This window comes from Lissotriton helveticus, chromosome 7, assembly GCF_964261635.1.
Source record: "Lissotriton helveticus chromosome 7, aLisHel1.1, whole genome shotgun sequence".
Classification (NCBI taxonomy): Eukaryota; Metazoa; Chordata; class Amphibia; order Caudata; family Salamandridae; genus Lissotriton; species Lissotriton helveticus.
Genome location: NC_136068.1, coordinates 1,430,846,251 through 1,430,865,662, shown reverse-complemented (window position 1 = coordinate 1,430,865,662; position 19,412 = coordinate 1,430,846,251). Strand labels below are relative to the sequence as shown.

The 19,412-nt window shown below is 47.7% G+C and overlaps 1 protein-coding gene across 1 annotated transcript in view; it reads left to right on the top strand.

The window, feature by feature from the left end:
- The window catches only part of DHRS7C (dehydrogenase/reductase 7C), a 396,376-nt gene that overhangs the window by 254,528 nt on the left and 122,436 nt on the right, over window positions 1–19,412 (top strand). The gene's annotated exons all lie outside the window — the stretch shown is intronic.

Sequence of the window (19,412 nt, the reverse complement as noted above, 5' to 3'; positions counted from 1 at the left end):
ACAAATTTGACAGCAGGTACATGGCAAATATACTGCAAGTAAATGGGTGAATATAAAAAAATATAACAATTAAATATCATGGTCTTCAACTCACAACAGAATCATTGTAAAGTCAGTTCAGCCTTCCATTCTTATGAAGTTGTTATATTGAGTACTATTACATTGGGCAACTGTAAATCTGGTCTATAGTGCTTAGACATAGCACAATAGCAGTGTGAAGTCTTCCAATATATTTTGCTGTTTTGATTAGTATTAAGGGAAGTTTGTTCTTGCTCAAATACACACAGGTAGTCACATTTTCATAGTGACTGGCTCTTCATACCAATGTGGCCTTTCGCCTGGCTTCAAATATAGGACAAAAGTTAACAACACATTGATTTGAACGAATTTGAACCATCATTTAGGTCTGTATTTACTATTTTGACTTCTGTGACAATGCTATAAATGTGTGGGGTTTGTATTACGCATTTCGCAGTGACTATAGCCTGTCTAGTTACTGCGAACAAAAGATTGGAGGGAAGGAACTACGTGATGTTAATGGAGAGAAAGATACTGTGACATTACTAACAGAAGTCTACAGGACTCTACATTCAGGCATATTACACACCTCCTGAATTCATTAATAGTAAGGCAGCATTGAGTCAACAACCTGGAGTTACTGAAGTCCTCTTTTAATGCCGTGTGTGTGGTTTTATTTTAATATCTCTTCGATTTATCTGCTGCCTAAAACTTGAAACCAGTCCAAATCACAGTCACAAGGACAAATGTGAGAGTTAGGATGGATGCTAGTCATAGTGATTTACAATGTAGTGGGATTAGCCTTGAAGCTTCCCCGCGCTCTCTCTCTCGTTTGCCTGTTTTGCTTTTATTCGCAGCCAGGACTATTTGACGTAGTATCCTCTTTCAGACTGAGCAGCATGGTACAAAATATCCATACTTATTCAAATTGTTCAAAGAAGAATACATTTGCAATGGCTATTACAAATAAGTGTCAAGGCACAAACGATAAAACATTCAAAAGAATGACGAGCAAATCGAATTATGCATGTAAATGGTTAGTGAAAAGTGAATGGATAAATTACCCACAAGCATCCTATGTTTGGTAAAGCAGAATAAATACATAAATGAAAAGCAAGAACACATCCATTTGGTACAGCACCGAAATCTAGCTTGCTTAAAATGATGACTTTTTTACGAAGAGAGAAAAGGGACAAATTATTTGCTGCTTTTTGTAAAAAGATTGTGTACTTCGCTAATTTGTGTTTTTGTACTGTGCATTCCCATGGTGTTCAGGTTGGTAACGTTCTCCTTCCACCCCCCTCCTCCTACCTTAATACAACATAGATCATGTTGTGCTTGTGCACGTTTTGTACACCCAAAGCTAATTTACTTATTTTTGAGGTACAACTTACAAAGGGGAAATAAATGCGTCAGTGGAAACATACCTATTTGTAATATTATGTCTACAGTTGTGCAACCCTTGGTTTCACACACAGCTTCCATAGTGACGGCCTGTCAATGGTGTCGGTCGTGAAAATGGTGACCTGGTCTGGGAGAACCAGAATTGTCTTTTCACTGCTGGTAGTTCCATTTAGGGAAAATTGCACGAGGCGTTGGCTGCGGCAGCAGTCAAGACTCATTCCCTGCTTTTAGGGTCAAGCCGGCGAGATGTTGCGCTAGCGCATGCATCTCGCTTCCAAGACACTGTTTTTAACAAAAAAAGGGCTTGGAGCCTGCCTGTTGCTTTACATTTTTGGGATTGTGTGGCACTCTTTTTTACAATCTCATAATTTGTCAAGGAAGGCTTAACATAAATTCCGTACCTCTCTGTGGAGCAGGGACCAAGCACTGATCGATTAAACTTAATCAGTGCGCATTTTCTGTTCCCGGCATGATGGAGGTACTATTTTGTTCTGTTTAACTTTTAGTGCCCTGCAAACAGGAGGCATGTGACTGGAAAAAACATGCCCAGCAGGACAAAATTGGAAAGATTTATTTTCTATAGTTAACTTTTTTTTATTTTGGGAAGACTTCAGGGATGGACTGGCCGTAGCGGGCACCGGGCAAACCCCCGGTGCGCTGCACGGATGGGTGTCGGTTTTGGGCCCCTGGGGCCATTTTTGTTACAGGGACCTTTTTGCAGCATAGCTGCAAAATCGGCCCTGTAACAAAATCGGCCAAAAACTGTCCCTGGCAAAGAGCTTGGCCGCACCCCCAATCCCCGGGGTGGGGAGGTAGAGGGGGCCGGCCGAGCACTTTGTCAGGGCCGGTGTTTGTTCCCAGTCCGGCCCTGGAAGACTTCTTTTTTCATTTTGCACTCATGTTTTCTTTTGTTTTTGCTCTAGGAGGCTGTACTCAAAACATGAGGATTATTTTATTGCAATGCAACATTGGTTCTTTCTTATGTGTAATTTCTGAAATAATGCTTTAACACACAATCGTGCAGTACCCCCCAATCCACCCCATATCAATTCACCACGCTCAATCCAATCCACCTCAGACCAATTTAATAATTATCATTAATTGCCATTTGTAGAGCGCATGGCTACCCATCGCGTTTCCCGGCGCTAAGCATCAGCAAGGAGATCCTGAAGAAACTATACTTAGAAGAGCCATGTTTTTAAAAGTTTGCAAAATTGCATTAAAGAAGTGCAGTTTCTTATATACTAAGGCAGTTTGTTCCACAGTTTCGACCACAGATAAGCAAAAAACATCCACCAGATCGAGCCCGGTGGATTCTGGGCACACGGTGTAGGTCCTGACTGGCAGATCTTAATTTCCGGGAGGGTAGATAAGGGGAAAACAGAACTTGTAAGTATTTTGGGCCAAGTCCTGCGTTAGATTTAAACATGAAGCAGAGAGCTTTAAACTGTACTCTTTTTCCAATTGGTAACCAATGCAACTCTCGGAGAATAGGACCCCAGACCAATCCAATCTACCTCACTCTAATGCAAACCACTCACCCCAATCCAATCCACTCCAATTCACTACACTACAATCCGCCCAACCCACTACACTCCAATCTGCCCCACTCCAGTCCAAAACAATCTACCCCACTCCAATCTTTCACGCTCCAATCTGCCCCACTTGAATCCAAAACAATATGCCCATTCCAATTCTGCCCCTCTCCAATCAGCCCCACTCCAATCCACCCCACTCCAATTCAAAACAATCTGCCCCCTCCAATTTGCACCACTTTGATCTGCCCCACTCCAATCTGCCCCACTCCAATCTAAAACAATCTGCCCACTCCATTCTGCTCCACTCGAATCAAAAACAATTTGTCCCACTCCAATCCATTCCATAACAATCTGCCACACTCCAATCCAAAACAGTCTTTCCCACTTGAATTGTCCACACTCAAGTCTGCCCCACTTCAATCCATAGCAATGTGCCCCACTCCAATATACCCCACTCAAGTCCAAAACAATGTGCACCACTCTAATCAGCCCCACTTCAATACAAAAATCTGCCCACTCCAATCTGCCCTCTCCAATCAGTCCCACTCCAATCCAAAACAATCTGCCCACTCCAATCCAGAATAATATGCCACACTCCAATCCAAAACAATCGATCCCACTTCAATCTGCCCCAGTCCAATCCACCGTACGTCAATCCGATGCACCTCACCCCAATCCAATCCACCCCACTCCAATCCAATCCACCTCGCTTCAGTCCACTCCACCTCACACAATCACCAATCCAATTCCCCCACTCCAATTCACCCCACTCCAATCCACCGTACTCCATTCCACGCTTCTCCAGGCCACCCCACTCGAGTCCCCTACTTCAGTCCAATTCACCCCAATCCATTCCAATCCACCCAATACCAATCCATCCCATTTCACTCCAGTCCATCCCAATGCAATTCCCCTCAACCCCGCCCACCACAGTTCAATTCACCCTACTCCAGTCTAATCCACCCCACCCAGTCCATCTCACTCCAATCTACCCCACTGCACTGCCGCCCAGTCCACTCCACTCTTCTTCAATCTAACTCACTCTACCCCAATCCAATCCCCCACCCCAGTTTAGTACATCCTACTCAATCAAATCCATCCAGCCAACCAAACTGTGATCCACCCCACCCCACTCCAATTCAATCCACCCCACCCCATCCAATCCACTCCACTCCAATCCACCCTCTCCAGTCTAGTCCAATCCCCTTCACTCCACTCTCATTGACCTCACTCACCACCCCAATCCAATCCACACCACCCTAAACCAATCTCATACACCCCCTCCAATCCATCCCAAGCCAGTTCACTTCATCCGATTTTATTCCATCCCAAGCCACCCCATCCAGTCCACCCACTCTAATCCACCCCACTCCACTCAATCCAACCCACTCTACACCAATCCCATCCACCCCAATCTACTCCAATCCAATCTACATGACTATATCAATCCACTGCACCTCATACCACCCACTCCAATGCACTTTATGCTACGCCACTTCACGAGACTGCATTCTATGACCCTGTACCCTACAGCACTCTCTGCCACTTAACCACTGAACTCTACTCCCCTCTACTTAACTCTAGGACTCTCTACTCCACCTACCCCACTCTACGACCATCTACTCCAACAAATCCAGTATATACAACACTCTAGTCTCCCCACTTCACTCTAGGACACTCCACGCCACTAACTTTAACCATGCTGAACAGCAGCCACACTGGTGTAGAACACGGCAAAAAACACATTGCCAAAGCCAATACCTCTTATATAGGCAAAATCTGCTGGCTTTGCCAATACTTGTTTTCTCACAGTGGGGTACACAATGATACACATGCCAGAAATGACCTTCTCCTTCCCACCCCTACTTACCACCTTGTCAATCACCCTTACCCTACCCTAAAGTCCTTGCATAAATTTACCACCTGCTAAATGAATGTGCTAAACCTCATGTATTTGAGAATTCCTTTTGGTTTTATACCTGGAAACGTAGTTGCAAATGGCAGTTCCCCATTTCATCCAATTTAATTTTGATGTGACAGGGTGGATTTAGCACACAGTAACAGTAAAGTGTATACACATTTATTGCCCCCACTATACCGTCCAAGTCATAACCCTTGACCCTGCTTGCAGGTTAGGCCGCTCCCCACACCGCACAGCACCACCCGTGTGTCCATGCCTCTGTTGCCCGCTACTGCCGCTCTGTAAGTTTGCCACTCCTCCTCTGCCCTTCCGCTTTTGCTGCGCCTGTTATTGGTGCCTCTGCTAACTGTATTTTTCTGGTTGTGTTGAACTGTAATTTTCTTTTTTCTTGCCTTTCTCCATTTCTGTATTATTTTGCCTTTTGCTTCATTCCCCTTTTGCCTTCTGTATCCCGTTCCTGCCGCTGCTCCCCTGCGGCCTGCCCCCCTGCTCGCCCATTTGCCGCCCCACTCCCGCCTCCCAGCTGCTCCTCCCTCCCACCTCCCCTTATATGGCGGCCGCTGCTCGGTGAAAGGAGCGACCCTTGACCCTGCTTGCAGGTTAGGCCACTCCCCACGCCGCACAGCACCACCCGTGTGCCCTTGCCTCTGTTGCCCGCTGCTGCCGCTCTGTAAGTTCGCCGCTCCTCCTCCGCCCTTCTGCTTTTCCCTGCGCCTGTTCTTGTTGCCTCTGCTCACTGTATTTTTCTGGTTGGGTTAAACTATTTTTCTTTTTTCTTGCCCTTCTTGATTTCTGTATTATTTTGCCTTTTGCTTCATTCCCCTTTTGCCTTCTGTACCCCTTTCCCGCTGCTGCCCCACTGCGGCACGCTTGCCCATTCGCCGCCTGCTCCAGCCTCCCAGCTGATCCTCCCTCCCACCTCGCCTTATATGGCACCCACTGCGCGCCCAAAGGCGCTCCAAAGGCAAGCCCATTTGCGCTCATCCGTGCCTAGACCGCACCCAGCGCCAGAAACCCTGGCTCCCAAGGACACCATGACGCCCGACACCACTACAATGCCACACACCTGCTTCCTGGCGCCCCGAAGTGCACCCAATGACCCTTCTCCTGCCGGAACTGCAGCTTCACCAGCATCCGGCCTGCCAACCCACCGACCAGGAAGGAACCCAACCACCTCAGATGCAATCTACTCAACACCAGCTCCGCCCGCAAACATACCATTGAACTCTGGGACCTACTCGACTCAACCTCCCCAGACGTCGCCTTCCTGACGGGGACCTGGCTGAACCCCTCATTGGCACCCGACATTGCCAAAGCCATCCCGAAAGGCTACAAGATCATCGGCAGGGACTGCATCAACGGAGTAGGAGGAGGAATCGCCATCGTCCACACGTCGCCTTCAACCACTCCACCGAACTCCACTGGAACGACCATCGCTGCATCCACTTCACCTTTCGGAAACCCACCATGCACCACCTCACCCAACCGATGCCTCGCCGCTGCTGGAGCAAAGTCACTGAAGAACAGCTAACCACAACCCTCACCCAGAGCCCACCCGCCGACCCCAGTGACCCCAACTCCGCCGCCCACAACCTCAGACAGTGGATCGACGGCTGGGGCAACTCCCTCACCCGCTCAAGAAACCCCCCAACAGCCAAACCAGCAAGAAAGCCAGCTGGTTCCCAGAAGACCTCCAGGCCTCCAAGCAAACCTGCCGAAAGCTAGAGAAGAACTGGCACGGTGAACGAACACTGGACAGCTACACAGCCCACAAGGACACCACCCGCCGACACCATCACCTCATCAAATCTGCCAAAAGGGCCTCCTTTAAAGACCGCCTAGACAACAACGCACACAACAGCAAAGAGCTCTTCAACATCGTGAAGGAACTCTCCAACCCCAGCTCCAACACCAACGACATCCCACCTTCGCAAGACCTGTGTGACTCTCTGGCCACCTACTTCCATCGCAAGATCGCAGACATCCATGACAGCTTCACGACCGCCCCGACAACCACTGAGACCTCCGCCCCCATAACCACCATCCGCACCAACCGCCCGCTCTCCAGGGCCAACATAAACGATGACGACACCATCAAGATCATGAACACTGTCCATTCCGGTTCTCCATTAGACCCATGCCCGTACCACATCTTCAACAAAGCCAGCACCGCCATCGCACCCCATCTCCAGAAGGCCATGAACATTTCCTTTGAGACAACAACCTTCCCGGAGAGCTGGAAGCACCCCAAGATCAAAGCCTTACTCAAGAAACCCAAGGCAGACCCCAATGATCTCAAGAACTTCTGGCCCATATACCTGCTCCCGTTCCTGGCAAAGGTCCTCGAGAAGACCGTCAACAACAACTGACCCGCTACCTCGAGGAAAACAGCATCCTGGACACATCCCAGTCCGGATTCTGCAGCAACCACAGTACGGAAACTGCCCCCATTGCTGCCACCGATGACATCACGACCCTGCTAGACAACGGAGAGACTGTGGCCCTCATCCTCCTGGACCTGTCAGCCACCTTCGGCACGGTCTGCCACAGCACATGCCTCCATGATGCCAGGATCCAAGGGAAGGCCCTGGACTGGATCACCTCCTTCCTCTCCAGTAGCACACAGAACGTCCGCCTCCCCCCCCTTCTGCTCCAAAGCCACCAAGATCATCTGCGGTGTACCTCAGGGCTCATCCCTCAGCACAACGCTGTTTAACATCTACATGTCACCCCTCGCCCATGTCACCCGACTGCACAACCTCAACATCATCTCCTACGCCGATGACACCCAGCTGATCCTCTCCCTCACCAAGGACTCCACACCGCCAAAACTAACCTCCTCGAAGGAATGAAGGCCGTCGCCGAATGGATGAGGAACAGCTGGCTGAAGCTGAACTCAGACAAGACGGATGTCCTTATCCTCGGATCCGCCCCCTCTGCCTGGGATGACTCCTGGTGGCCGACCGCACTGGGAACAGCTCCAACACCCACAGACCTCGCACGCAACCTTGGGGTCATCCTTGACTCCACCCTCTTCATGACTAAGCAGGTCAACGCCACCTCTTCCTCCTGTTTCAACACCCTCCACATGCTCCGCAAGATCTACAAGTGGATCCCCAGGCCCTCGTCAACAGCAGGTTGGACTACGGAAACGCCCTCTATGCAGGAACCTCGGCCAAACTCCTGAAACGGCTTCAACGGATCTAAAACGCCTCTGTACGGCTGATCCTCGACATCCCTCGCCACAGCCACTTCACACCCCACCTGAGAGACATGCACTGGCTCTCCGTCAACAAGAGAATAACCTTCAAGCTCCTCATCCACGCACACGAGGCACTCCACAACACCGGACCAGCGGACCTCAACAGACAACTCAGCTTCTACACCCCTACACGCCAGCTCCGCTCGCAGACCTCGCCCTCGCCACAGTCCCCTGTATCCAAAGAGCGACCTCCGGTGGCAGATCGTTCACCCACCTCACCGCCAAGACCTGGAACACCCTCCCCATCCACCTATGGCTGACCCAAGACCTGCTGACCTTCAGAAGACTCCTCAAGACCTGGCTTATCGAGCAGTAGCAGCATCCCCCACCTCCCAGCACCTTGAGACCCTCACGGGTAAGTAGTGTACTTTATAAATGCCATGATTGATTGATTGATGGATAACCAAGGCCTGTGTAGTAAACTTTTAATATGCGGGTCATTATGTATACCTGGATAGTATTGTTGCAGGGATTCTGCTCAGACACAGAACGGTGCACTGAGACTCAGGACCTCAGTGAATTAGGGTGTGCCAAAAACTCACCAAAGTACCCAAAATCCCCTGCCAGACTAGCATCAGTGTCTCATTAGCTCTTCGTCCTATAGCAAAGTTACCAAAGATTAGACAACCCAGAATATGCGACTTAGGATACCTCAGGTAAGGTGGGAAACATGAACACTCTTTTGTTATACTCTCATACCAGTCTAGAACAGGGAGTAAAGGGAGACACGAGCAAGTTAAAAATGTTTATTTTAACGCTGTGATCTCAGGTGTACCAACTTAGCTAATACAAGCAGTCATATGATAAGAAATAAGACTGTCAGCATAGTTACTATTCCAAAAAATACAAAGGGAGAAAGCATGTTATAATGCTAAATGGAACTGGTTAAATACATATACCTATATTTCACCCTCCCTTGCTAGTAGGTTATTTTATAACTGAAGTAGGTCTGTTAGGCTTGCATAGGCAACCCCATACCTCAAAGATTAGCAGGAGTGAATCACATCGAGTTCTGCACAAGCTCTCAGCATACGAATGTTCTCCAAATGTGTTCAATCATGCCTACATAGTGCATTGTTAAAGGCGCCAGTATCTGAGTTGGCCACAGCTGCATATATGTTATGGCTAGAACATGTGCTGATCAGTTCGAACAACAGCAACAGTCTTGATGTAACCTTGAAGGCCTCGGAACTCACTGTTCAGACTAAGTTTACCAAGCAAGTCTAGCAATGTAGAAAAATAAGATATTCTCATGTGAAGCAAAACACTCAGCCTAACTCTAAAGAATAGCTAATGTGTGTGCGGTGTGCAAAAGAAAGCAAAAGGTAAAATGGCGTTTAAACTTCTAAAGAGCTCATGCTAACTTAACACTGTATGAATGCAAGGCTCAGTCCCACTACAGTATGTTTCCAAACGTTGCTGAATTGCTTTTACATTATGCCTATATTCATGAGAACAGCCAATTAGTCCACCAGTAAACAAATCGATGTTTCTATTGCAAATTTGTTTGTCAGATGCATTTTGCGTTGTTGTCAAATGTGAATTACGGTTGGCACAATTCGTTGGGACTATGCCCCTCAAACCTACACTGGTCTGGTTAGAAATACCCTATTAGCAAAGAAAAAGAAAAGAAATAAATAAATGTGGGTTTGATTTTCATATTGAAAATGCACCAAAAAGGCAAACGTATCTGAATTCAGTCCTTAATTTGTGCAGATGGTAGTATGTAGTGGACAGCTGCTCTAATTTTTGGGGACCGGGACACATTTTTATCATCATAATTTGACTAAGAGCAAAACAGAGAAATGCAGAAAAGCAGAGAGAAAAAAAGAAGCTTAACATAGGAAAACAGTGACAAAGGAAGAAATTAACGATGAAAAGACCCTCTGAATGTGATATGGAAAGATAAGATGTTTTAGCTTGGTGGACGCAGGGAGCATGAACTTGAATCAAGACTAGCCAGCCTTGGCGTTTGTTAATTCCTGCATTCAGCAGCACAAGCCATAAGCTCTTCAGAAAAACTTTGGGTCTCTGCACTTATATTTGTTGTGGTACTTCAAATATAAGGCACACCAGGATAGGTCTCCTTAGCCCCGAGAAGATATTTCGTGTCACACCCCCTTCAGAGAAAAGGAAAACAGACAGGTGTCACTCACTTTTCTCTATGGCAAGTTATGCTCTTCCAGCTTCATAGTATTATCTATCACAAAATTTGGACAGTAAAACTCTTATCTGTGGGGGTCACAGGATAAGCATGATGCCTCACGACTGCCCCTGAAAACAGTACATACAGTTTTTAGAGTTGTGTAATCTTCCCCCGGCTGCTGCCTAACGCGACCCGGAAGGAGAGAGAGGCTTGGTCTGCCGGGGGCGGGGTTTCCCGGACCGAAGAGGAAGTGATGCGATGTGTTGCTGCGGGGCTTCCAGGCAGAGGGGAGAACCCCGCGGTGGCGGCGAGAAGAAAAGAAAGTCCCGGGTCCCAGGTGGGGGCCCGAGTGAAGTGAAGCTGGTGGCCGAGGCCGCCATCGGAGGGTCGGGGCTCCCTGGAGCCTAGGGGAGCCCACCAGAGACGTGCTGCTGCCTGCCCGAAAGAGCCGCCAGAGAAGAGCAGCCTGGCAAGCAGAAACGGGATGGGGGCACCGTGAATGTGTGCGTGTGTTGGCGCCAGTACACGACACAGTAACAGGGGGGCATGTAGGGCGGCCCCGGATGGCAGTGGGCCGCCCCAACGTTTTACCGAGCCTCCGATGGCTCCAACGATTGGGCATTCCTTTTGCTGAAGAGGGCCCCAGGGGGGATCCCCAGGCCCCGTGGGCCCGTGCTACCCATGATGGGCATTTTGTCCCTCGTGCGGCCCGTCTTGCAGCGGGCCGCTCCCACGTTCTGGGGGACATGTTCATTTTTAGAGTCTGTGCAAGGCCCCACCAGGTGCGCAGTTCTTTATCTAGCGATAGAGTGCTCCACGGTGTTTAAGTGCATTATTTACTTTCCAGAGCCAGGTGGCTCCCACGAGCGGCACATTTTGTCTTAAGGGCCAGTGAGAGCCCATGCCTTAGATTGTCATTTCCAGCTGCCCAGAAAGTAGTGGGCAGGTGCACCATTTAGGTTTTTCTTTCTAGGGGACATGTGCTTTTGGACTCTGGTCTTGTCCTCAGCTGCCCAGCAAGTAGTGGGCAGCTGCAACGTTTAGGTTTGCGCCGGTGGCGCACCCCTGACTGGCACTGCAATGGCAGTGCGCCCTGACATTCTGGACACTGGGCATTTGAGCCCCTTCTTGTGATGGCCAGTTGGCCAGGGGGGCTATTTTGTGGATAGGGCGCAAGGCCCTAAATGTGATTTATGTGCTCTAAATGTGGCGCAAGGTGATTGCCTACTGTATTTATACTGGTTAGGCCTAATGTGATTTCTGCGTAATGTGCTTTGCCTTTATGCTTGTTTCCTACTTCTAAATGTGCTCATGCTTAGAAGGTTGTTTTGCCTATGCTAGTCACTTTATGTGTCCCTGCGTGATCTATGCCTAAGGTGATTAGGATTGCGTAGTGTGTACCTACCTTTTACCAGTGGTTACTGGTTGTGTTCTACAATTGTTATTTTCTGCTACACTTATTCTATGTTCTAGAAGTGCTACTTCTGCTAAGTGTTGACCCTGACAGTGGCCCACGTGGCCCTGTCCCGTGTAAATAATCCTTTGTGAATATTGCCCATGCCAGGTGGCACAATGTATATTGTGTGACTACTATCTGATGTGTTTTTACAATACAAAAGTTATTTTTATATAACCTTGTGTGGAGTTCCTTTTGTAGTGTGACTGGGAGGTTATTGCTGTGTGCGTGTGCAAATGCTTTACACATTGCCTCCGAGATAAGCCTGTCTGCTCGTGCCAAGCTACCAAGGGGGTGAGCAAGGGTTATCTTTGGCGTGTAACTCCCTTGCCCTGACTAGAATGGTGGTTTCTGCCTGGCTTTGGCGGAAGCCTTAGCCAACCAGAAATCCCATTTCTAACATTGCCCATCAGAGTCCTACTGATGCAATTACTGTGCCTTCTCTTGCCGTAAGTACTTTAGATTGCAAAACCATCTATAAGCCACATTTGAGAGAACATTCTTTTGAAGCCTGAATTGCAGATTTCTGGCAGTGGTGGTTTGCCCAATTACTGATGGTTTGGAATTCACAGGTATTATAATGTCTATTATTGGCCATAGTTTTGTGGCTAGATATGTAGCATACTTGCGCAAGTTGACAACTTGTTGGCCTTTATTTAATACATGTTTGTAGATGATAGAGATGCATAGTTATAAGGAGTGTTTCGGATTAGAATTGGGCCTGTTTGCAAATAGCTCTAGGAGCATTTTTAATATTCTGAACAGTTTAACTAGCCCTGACTGCTCTAAGAAGTCGATACCCCCCTCGCAGGCACTTTGCGATAACTGGGCTACTTTTTTAAAGAAAAAATTGATGCTAATATTAACGATCTCAGTACAGCCACTGAATCCAGTAGCTCCCATGGTCTAGGCGATAGGGGCGTGAAGGGTGGGAATGAGTGCCTTGGTTGGCAGCCTGCTGATTTACTCTTGGAGTTTCCACCCGTTATGGAGGAGGACTTCGGCAGGCTTGCACGGGGTATTTCTTCTGGCTCACCCCTGGACCCGATCTCTCATAAGATCTGGAAAGACTATGGAGAGGAACTATTTCCTACCCTTTGCAGGATTTGCAATCAGTCTCTGGCCAGTGGTGTTGTTCCCACGCATTCGAAACAGGCCATGGTATCCCCGCTGCTGAAAAAACCATCTTTGGACCCAGAATGTTCAAAGAATTATAGACCAATCTCCTTGCTACCTCTCCCTGCAAAAATTGTTGAACGCTGGGTTAGCTCACTCCTCTCCAAACATCTGGAGCAGCACCAATTTCTGGAGTAAGTACAATTTGGCTTTCGCCCGGCCCATGGGACCGAGACGGCGCTGATTACCGCTATGGATGATCTTCAAAGGCGTGCAGACAGGGGACAGGGAGCAGCCCTGATCCTGCTTGACCTGTCTGCCGCATTTGATACGGTAAACCACGAGATCCTCTTGAGAAGATTGAGTGAGCCCGGGGTGAGAGGCGGGCCCTTGCGCTGGTTCCGCTCCTTTTTACAGGACAGACAGCAGGCGGTGTCCCTCCCCCTCTTTGCAATCTGTGTTCTCTCCGGTGCCACAAGGGGTTCCTCATGGTTCGGCAGTTAGCCCGATCTTGTTCAACCTTTACTTAAAACCCTTGATTGCACTGATCAAGTCTTATAAGATCAATGCAATCAATTACGCAGATGACACCCAATTAATTCTGTCGTGGGAATCGATCCCGCTGGAGATATTTCATGATTGTCTGCGGGACACTGCCGGCTGGTTACAAAATAACTCTTTGCAGTTTAACGCTAGCAAGACTGAGGTGCTTTTCTGTGCAGGGAGCCGGATTCCTCGCCCTTTTCCAGATAATTTCTGGCCTCCAGAAACATCAGTAAAAGTTCAACCGGTTAAAACTAGACTCCAAAGAATCCAGTCCGCCGCTGCTAGGCTGGTCTTAGGCTGGCCTAGAAGATCGTCCGCATCAGCGGCGTTGGCTGAACTCCACTGGCTCCCTCTTAGGCAAAGACAATTTAAGTCCCTCTGCCTTGTTGTTAAGTCCCTTCACGGGTTTGGTCCTAGATCAATGCAAGCTAAATTTGCCTGGTACACTCCAACCAGAGTGCTTCGCTCAGCAGCGGCACGTCTGGTGAGAGTACCTAGATTTAAGAAAGCTAGGACAGGGGGTAGATCTTTTGGAGTTGCTGCTGCTAAACTTTGGAACAGTCTGCCTTTGGAGATCAGACGAATTGAGGAACTTCTCCCTTTCAGGAAACGTGTGAAAACCTGGCTGTTTCCTAAGGTTTAGCTGGTTGTTATCCTGCCACTCCCTCTTCTGCCACTCTTTTTGGAGCTTCAGCGCCAGGATGCCTGTAAGGTGATAGTGCGCTCTATAAATTCGATAAATAAATAATAAATAAGATGGCAGGTTTGCATGAGGATTTGACAAGGTATAGCGTCTCAGAAAATGAAGAGGTTGTGCCACTCATGGATTAGAATAGGAGAGTTCCAGATATTGGTTTATGAATATAATCATTTCTTCATTTACACAATCAGAACTGTCTTTGCTTTGCCAGGCCTACTGCACATTTTTGTATACTTACTTTTAAAACTCTCAATTCATATTTTCACCTGTTCTTTTTCTCTTTTGAATAGGCATTCAGTGGCGGCTTCTTTCGAACAGTGTAAGGGTGGTGCCCCCCTACATATGGTCCCCCAACCCCAGAATCTTTTTTCTGGCTGCGGGGGCCCCACATTTTTTTATTGGCCACGAGACGGGTTGTCTAGTGATGAGTGGGTGGGGCTAAATACTATACAGGCTCACTTAGGTTATTGACACGCACTCGCGCTTCAAAGTGCACGTCAGGTTGGCCGATTGCCTTTCTGTCGCCAGCCTTGCATGCGCACTAGAGGCCTATCAACATCTGTGCATAGTGACGGGAGGAGGGCGGCAGAAGCAGCTCCCTGCACTCAGAACAAGCACTGGGTTCACCTGCCCAATCCAATCCTGTTATGTTATGTTAATTTAACTTATACCATGCACAAATCACCCCGGGAAGGGTATCTCAGTGCAACTTGCATGCAACAGGAAGCTATACAGCAGAACACAACGTAACTAGGGCCTACAAACAAGTGTGAAAAGAGCTGAGTCACCACTATTAAATGCTGAAAACAAGCTCCAAGAAGCACTTACCACAGTGCTTCAAGAGGACGCTGAAGCTCTTGGCAAATCAATTCAAAATCTATTGAACAGAAAAGAAAACAAGAGGATTCTGATGAAAGCGTTGAAAATAGTACTACTGAGGAAGAAAGGAAAGTGAAAACAACATGGACCTCCCCATGGATGGAAAAGGCGTAACATGACAGCTCCCCCAATAGAGTGTTTAGAAGAGAGGACAACCGTGGAAAGAAAACTCAGTGTTCAGCAGAAAAGACAACTAAAATACTTAAGTAAGCAGATTGTTCAGAAAAAAAGACAGAACAGCATCAAGTGTTGAGAAGTACTGATGACCAGAGGACATTCACCCTACAGAGGTTTCATTCCAAAAGATAAAAGGACAGTCAAAACACAAATGTGCATCTTCTACTGTAGGACAGGACAGACTGAACAACAGCATGGAACTTCCCATGGACGATTGTGCAATCAGAACAAGAAAAGCTGCTTTGGTCGGGCAGAACAGCCAGGACACCAACCAAGAGAGGACAGTAAGAATACTAATGAGAAGCTCCTTGGGAAAGAGAGCACTTACAGAACACCAGCGAGGAACTCCTGGGTTTGTATACCATCTGAACACAATGAGGAGGCCCTAGCTTAGGAGAGACCCATCCAAACTCCAACAAGGAGAGCCAGGGAAGGAGTGGACTTCCAGAACTTGTATGTGAAACTCCTATGACAAGACTGACAAGACCGCCTGAATACCAACAAGGAACTCCTAGGGCATGAGATGGGTTCTAGAACAGGAAGAAAGATTTTCTAGTGAAAGAGAGGACTTCTAGAATATCAACATGGTGCTCAGGGTTCGAGTCGGGGTAATACTCGAGTGAACGGCGTCCCCCCACTTATTTTACCAGGACCTCGATTACTGGAGCAAATGGAGCCACACATTCATGATTTGGCCTCTCTGGGGCGAGATCGGAGCTCATTCAGAATACTGCTAATGCGCTGGCTTTTCTGATGCAATCACATATAAGGGGTGAGCGAGGTGAGGCAATGAATCTGAGGGGCGCAAGCCACCTTTTGTGATGTCACATCCTGTCGTGACGTCAGCATCCCCCCACTTCTTTTTTTAGGACTTGTGTCCTGATGGTGTGCCTAGGTTAAGAGAAGACCTTCTGAACACCAATGAGCATCTCTATGCCTTGAGAGAACCTAACCAATACTAACGAGAATTTCCTAGGGAAAGGGAGGACTTCCAGAACAAGAACGAGGAGCTCCTCTCCTAGGGCAGGAGAAGAGAGTGTGAATGTCAATGAGGAGCTTATAGGTTAGAAGAAGAATTTCTGAACACCAATGAGGATCCTTTAGGTTAGTAGAAACCATTCAAACCCCAACAAGAAGATCATAGGGAAAGAGAGGGCTTTCTGAACAGAAGCAAGGAGCTCTTAGAAGAAGAGAGTACAGTCAGGAAACCAATAAGAGGTTTTAAGTGCACCAGAGGGTTTTTCACAAAACAAGGATCAAAAGGTAGGAAATGACTGCACAAACAAGACGGGTAAAGAGGACAGCCAGGTGAAGACATCCATAACGCCTTCACAGTGTTTTCAGTGGAACAGGGGACAGCTGCCTACAAGAAGCTCCAAATGTATGCAGGACTTCCAAAACATCCATAAGGGGCTCCTAGTGTAGGAGACGATAATCTCAATACCAGCGAGGGGCTTTTACCTGAACAGAGGACATCGGCCACCCTGACACCGTGGAGGTGCTGTCAGCAAGGGAGCAGCATCTGGGTTGGCCAGGACTTGCTACACTAACGACAATTGTACATCCCACCCAAAGGCAGCCCTCTCTGAGATGGCACGAGATGCCCACCACCACAGTGTAAATAATATGGGCCAATTTAAGGCATACTTGGCTGAGGCAGTAATCAGGCCCTGTCCAGATTGATTCTGTAGCATTTCACTGACACGTCTGCACATATGAAGTTTAATTGTACATTTCCATTTTTTTCATGCTCCAGGCACTCAGCCTCACATTACTTCCTGGCAGCATTACTGCAGTGCCTGGCATGTAGTTCAAGAAGTGTAGGACCAGGAATCGGTGGTACTGGGACGTCCTCGAACCCATGGCAACCCTTGGCAAGCGCTACCAGCATGGGAAGGTACAGGCGGCTAGACATCAAGGGAATGCCAAGAGTCCTTTCACTGCATCAATTTTCCCTAGACTTTCATTTACTATTCAGCCACTCTTTATCCACGCTGTCACTCTCAGTTCTCCCATCAATCCTTCCATCCACCCACCAGTTTAGTCACATGTTGTGTCCACTCATTAATTGATTTGTTCCAAGTTCCTTCTATCAGTTATTTACCCCTCCATTGAACCACTTGCGTATCCACCTATGCACTTATTTATTCATCCATCCATTCGTTCGTACACACATTAGGTTACCTTCTCATTACAATGACTTGTGACTGGTTGCACCGCATGTTCTTTTGTTTCTTTTGGTTATGCACGACCCAACCCTCGTTTGTTCGTCTGGTCCTCTGTCTGTTCACTCTCTGAACCACTTAATCATCAATGTCCTTAATAATTTATACTTCCACTTATTAAATAAGCTATTTGTTCTCACATTGAGTCATCGAGTACGCTTTTTCGTCCTTTTGATCAGTGATGAATTCACTCAGTCGTTCATGTCTGCCTTTGTTTACCTGCCTCTTTCCTTACCCATCTCTCCCCTGTCCTCGTTCGATGCACCTCTTCTTCCTTTACCCCCTTTGGACCCCCGTTTAGCTGTACAACCCTCACATCCCCTTCTTAAGTCATTTCCTTCTTATAGATGTCTGTATTTTACTCCGTTTGTTCTGAATTTACTTTGGTGCTCTTGAGTTTTATGCGTTTTTTATCAAGTTTTTTATGCGCTTTTATTATGCTTGACCTATAATAATGTTTTTAACGATATGTGTTAAAATATTATGCTGATATGCACTTTAATGGACTTAACTGTCTAAATAAAGTATTTCACTCTTACTCTACTCCCGCATTAAATCCACTAAATCCCGCAAATCTGGTGTATTCGATCCTGATTATGGAAAACCCCGGGCACTGCATAAAACAGGCCTGCCTTTGGTTTTGAAACGATGGTCCCTGTAAACTTCACCACTTTCATACACATCTGGTCCCAGGCGCTCAATGCCCAATGGGCTGAAAGGGCTTCAGCCCCCTACCGCCCCCCTCAACACCCCTTCCCCCCTCGTGTGTTTCAGACAGGCTGAGACAGCTTCCTGCGGTACAAAAGGGGGTGGTGATGGACGGAGCATCTGAACCAATCAAACACTCACACCCAGTCAAAAGATCTGGGTTTGATCCATCACCGTTCTTTAGCCCACTCTACCACCCCAGTTCAGACATGGCTATATGCAAATCAGTCTGACCCTGTGCCTCAGGGGAACAGTCCAGCCCGAACTGCCAAGCCATGCCTTCCCTGGACCGGAAACAAGCTTCCGAGGACTGGTTTCTGGCATTACAGCCGTCTTCAGCCCGACTTGCTTGAATCCAGTGGCAAAGTGAGCAAGGGACTCATGTCTGAGCATACCCTGCCACACTTATGGCGGCCAAAGCGGTAAAAAAGGGGGTGGTGATGGACGGAGCATCTGAACCAATCAAACACTCACACCCAGTCAAAAGATCTGGGTTTGATCCATCACCGTTCTTTAGCCCACTCTGCCACCCCAGTTCAGACATGGCTATATGCAAATCAGTCTGATTGGAGAACCTGACCTTATGGGCCAGGCGGCGCAGGGCATGCCTAGGATCTCCGAGTTCACCTGCCTCGACCGACAGAGAAACGAGACACTCTGTTAGGCGTAGAAAAGTAGATTTATTAGCTGCAGCTAAGTACAGTTATCTAAGAAGTACCACACAGGTAGGTTCTCAAGAGACTGCCACTTCAATCCATGGCGCACAGTCTATTATACAGAACAAGTTTACAATGACAACTCCCAATATACACAAAACTGACAAATAGGAATAGTTCGAAAACAAGCAATCGGATGTCTAAAACACACCCTCCTTTCAGACCCCGTGTGCTCTCCTCCCCTCAGTTTAATCAACACTAGTGCCCGTAATTCAATTTGCAGGTGGCAAAACATGTGTAGAATGCTTCAAAAGAAGGGCTATGTAACAAGAGAAAACACGAGGAGAATAGTGAAGTCCAGTTAAACAAGATAAAGATGAGAATAATGGTGGGACCCGAACAGTGGAGTAAGACATGGATTAATCAGTCTAGACATGGCTTTGCGACCTCGGCCAGACCCTGACATCAGTGCCGTACACAAGGACAAAGGTTGTTCTTTAACGGGAAAGACATGGAGCAGCTGAAAAGGCAGAAAGACCATTTTACCGCGTTAGCCGTGCTGCCTGAGTGAGGCAACATAAAATGGCGGCTAAACACAAAATGGCGGCTGTATGCAAAGCGGAGCCTAAAACTATGTAACCTCAGACCCTCCTTTTGCCA